The sequence below is a fragment of the Triticum dicoccoides genome, chromosome 6A (genome assembly GCF_002162155.2).
Source record: "Triticum dicoccoides isolate Atlit2015 ecotype Zavitan chromosome 6A, WEW_v2.0, whole genome shotgun sequence".
NCBI lineage: Eukaryota > Viridiplantae > Streptophyta > Magnoliopsida > Poales > Poaceae > Triticum > Triticum dicoccoides.
The window spans coordinates 83371814-83376359 of record NC_041390.1 but is presented as its reverse complement, the minus strand read 5'-3'; positions in this window follow the sequence as shown (position 1 = coordinate 83376359).

Below are 4546 nucleotides of genomic sequence, written 5' to 3'. Positions count from 1 at the left end.
TTTCCTAACCATGGACATGAGTTGTCATTTGATAAACGGGATCACATCATTAGGAGAATGATGTGATTGACTTGACCCATTCCGTTAGCTTAGCACTTGATCGTTTTAGTTTACTACTATTGCTTTCTTCATGACTTATACATGTTCCTATGACTATGAGATTATGCAACTCCCGATTACCAGAGGAACACTTTGTGTGCTACCAAACGTCACAACGTAACTGGGTGATTATAAATGTGCTCTACAGGTGTCTCCGATGGTACTTGTTGAGTTGGCATAGATTGAGATTAGGATTTGTCACACCGATTGTCAGAGAGGTGCCTCTGGGCCCTCTCAGTAATGCACATCACTATAAGCCTTGCAGGCAATGCAACTAATGAGTATAGTTGCGGGATAGTGCATTACGGAACGAGTAAAGAGACTTGCCGGTAACGAGATTGAACTAGGTATTGAGATACCGACGATCGAATCTCGGGCAAGTAACATACCGATGACAAAGGGAACAAAGTATGTTGTTACGCGGTTTGACCGATAAAGATCTTCGTAGAATATGTAGGAGCCAATATGAACATCCAGGTTCCGCTATTGGTTATTGACCAGAGACATGGCTCGGTCATGTCTACATAGTTCTCGAACCCGTAGGGTCCGCACGCTTAACGTTCGGTGACGATCGGTAATATGAGTTTATGTGATTTGATGTACCGAAGGTAGTTCGGAGTCCCGGATGAGTCGGGACATGACGAGGAGTCTCGAAATGGTCGAGACGTAAAGATTGATATATTGGACGACTATATTCGGACATCGGAAAGGTTTCGAGTGATTCGGGTATTTTTCGGAGTACCCGGGAGTTATGGGAATACGGGGAAGAAGTATTGGGCCTCATGGGCCAAGTGGTGGAAGAGAGGAGGCAGGGCGCGCGCCCCCCTAGCCCAAACCGAATTGGACTAGGGGGCGGGCCCCCTTTCCTCCTTTCCTCCCTCTCCTTCCTTCTCCCTCTCTCCTTCCTTTCCTCCTCCTAATAGGAGTAGGAAAGGGGAGTCCTACTCCTACTAGGAGGAGGACTCCTCCTGGCACGCCCTACAGGGGCCGGCCAGCCTTCCCCCTTGCTCCTTTATATACGGGGGCAGGGGGCACCCTAGAACACACAAGTTCATTGATCCAAGACGTGTGCGGTGCCTCCCTCCACCATAATTCACCTCGATCATATCATAGCAGTGCTTAGGTGAAGCCCTGCATCGGTAGCAACATCATCACCGTCATCACGCCGTCGTGCTGACGTAACTCTCCCGTGAAGCTCTGCTGGATCGGAGTTTGTGGGACGTCATCGAGCTGAACATGTGCTGAACTCGGAGGTGCCGTGCGTTCGGTACTTGGATCAGTCGGATCGTGAAGACGTTCGACTACATCAACCGTGTTCTCATAATGCTTCCGCTTACGGTCAACGAGGGTATGTGGATGATACTCTTCCCTCTCGTTGCTATGCATCACCATGATCTTGCGTGTGCGTGGGAAATTTAATTTGTGGAATTTTTTTCAAATTCGTGAACTTGTTTTCAAATCAATGAACTTTTTTGTTTTTTTTCAAAATCGTGAACTTTTATTCTAATCGATGAACGTTTTTCAATTTCGCAAATGTTGTTCCTCCTTGGAGCTGGGAGTGTTCGTGTGTTCCAGGGCCAGTCCATCAAAATCGAGGTCCCTGTGTCAAAATCTAAGTTGGCCCTATCTTGTTAGAGAAAAATGTCCGACTGGATCAAGTTGTCGTCTATGGCAGGTTGCGTGCATAAAAAGTATTTTGAGGTGTTCTTTTTAATTGCTTTAATATAGATTTTTCAAAGTATTTTGATGAAACGCCTCGAAAAAGCGAAGGTTTGGCTTTCCTCACCTGCCTTAAGTGAATGGAGGCGTTTTGGCATTTTAGAAAATATCTCCACAAATGATAGGAATCCTACTGTTGATAATTTTATATACTTATAGAATGATGAAGTCATAAAGGTTATTTCACTTTCTCTAACCATAAACTACTGTCTAGTTGGTCGCCCCAAGTTTTTTACAAGCTTTATTATTCGAGAGGTCAGTAGATCGAGCCCTTAGAAGTGCGCATAAAACACATAACGTTTTCTTGGGAGATCGAGATTGATGGGCCGATGGACCGGTCTTACGCTTCGGCCTAGTTTGTTCTTATAAATTTTACGCTATTTTTTAACAAAAGAGCAGCGTAGTGGAGCGGCAAAGCATCATGCCCATCATTATAAAGGGGTATACGGTAATCACAGCCGAGTGTTTAGGGGGCGGGGGGTGTATCGAAGCGAAAGTGTATATATATTGATTATTCTTCATGTGAAGTAATTTCTGATGTGCATAGATATATATTCTCAACGGTGCACCATATCTTTCCAGCACATGGCAATACATGTAATTCATTACTTTTAGCAGCAGCACATGCCGCCATTATCTGGTGAGCAATAGCTTTTATCCTTATTGTAACCTTGGCCTACACAATAAGCCTTGCACAGAACGTTGCCACTAGGTTGGATTGGGGGCGCACAACCTTTTGCGCCTACACACAATTTCGTAAAAGTGCTTGTTATACCTAGACCTGTTGTACCTATGAACAATGGAGTGATAACCACGTTACTGCATTTATATTGCATAGCAATCGATTACCAGGGTGCTTCCTTCCTTCCAGAAAATAGTTATAATTCCAACTTTATCTAAAGTCAGACTTCTTTAAGTTTGACCAAGTCTATAGAGAAAATTTCAACATCTACAACACCAAATTAGTTCCATCATAAAATATGCATACATAGTATATATTTGATGTCGTAAATATTAGCATATTTCTCTATAAACTAGATCAAAATTGAAAAGATTAAACCTAGGACAAAGCTAGAATTTTGATAAAGTTTTTTTGATAAAGCTACAATTTTGATGAATTTAGATTGAAGAAAGTAATTCATTTTGCACATGAAAGAGAGAATAAATACACCACGTGGCAAGCGTGGTAAAAGCATTCTATGATGACTTTTTTTGATTTAAATGTATATGGGTGCATTTTAGTATGTTTGCTCACTTATTTCAGTCTGTATGTAGTATGCATAAAAATATATATAATATGTTACATTTGTGAATGAAGGGAGTAGGTACCTGCTGCATGGCAGGAAATGATGGTGGTAGACATGGCCACGAGAGCCATCAAGCACAAAACGCGAGTGTTGTCTCTGGTGCTCGTCATGTTGGGGATCCTTCTCTTTGTAGCATTGTTGTCCTTCTGTAGCGACGCTGTTACCGGAATAGGGTGTGCTAGTCTTTATATAGAGATCGGAGAATGGATTTAATGACATTTTATTATTTCCTATATTAGTGTTTTGGCAAATACTTTATAATCAATTTTTGCCTATCATATCTTCATGCATTTATTCTTTCCTTATCAAAATGTTCTAGAAGTAATTTTTACCTATTACATCTTCATGTATTAATCAGTTCCTTGTTAACGCGCGGGCAAATGAGATAGCCTCCTGGATTATGTCTTGCATTTTTTTAGTTACTGGTTAAATTGTACTCTCCCGCAAAAAAAAGTTAAATTGTCCGTGCGTATCAGTGTGGGGCATACTTATTTTAGTGGTTCAAATATCAATCGTGTCTATCATATAATAGGCATTGGTGGAGTTCTTCTTTGAAACAAATAGTAGCAAGTTCTATTCAATAAAACCACCTTAGTGATTGTAAACAACGTAACTCTAAGTCCAGTGACCAAACTGAGTTTTTCGTCCAAGTTGAGTGAACATCCATGTAAGGTAATCAAAACTTTTGTGATGCTTTAGATTTTTGTAATCTTAAAGACCTTGGTTTTGAGGGTGATGTTTTCACCTGGAGGAATAACAATTATCGCATTGATGGTTATATCCGTGAGCGCCTTGATAGAGTGGTGGCTACCCCAACGTGGTGTGCATGTTTTCCCCACTATAAAGTCGTTAATGGTTATCCTGAACACTCGGACCATAGACCTATTTATCTATGGGTTGATGGGAGTAGGCGGATGATGAATAAGGGAGGTGGTACACAGATGAAGCGATTTGAAGCCCGGTGGTTACTTGAGGAGGACTGCGACAACTTGATTCGTCAGTAATGGGAGAGAGCTACTGGTCCTTCAGTGGCTAGAAGACTTGCAGCCGTCAATAACGCATTACATGTATGGAGTCGGGATGTTTTGGGTGATTTACAAAAACGAGCAAGGACTCTGAAACTGGGACTAGAGGAGATCCGGCGGCTACCTTTGTCACAGAATATGATTTGGAAGGAGCTAACAGTTAAATACAAGCTTGAGAGACTTGAGGAACAGATTGATGTGGCAAGCCGACAAAGGGCACATGCTGATTGGTTGTCTAAAGGAGACTGCAACACTAAATATTTCCAGGTGTATACGTCTGAACGGAGGCGGAAAAATACCATAACCAAGATGATGAGGGAGGACGGGGTGGTGGTGACTGGGGAGGAGGGCTTGAAGGCCCTCATTACTAATTATTTTTCTAGCTTATTTACCCCC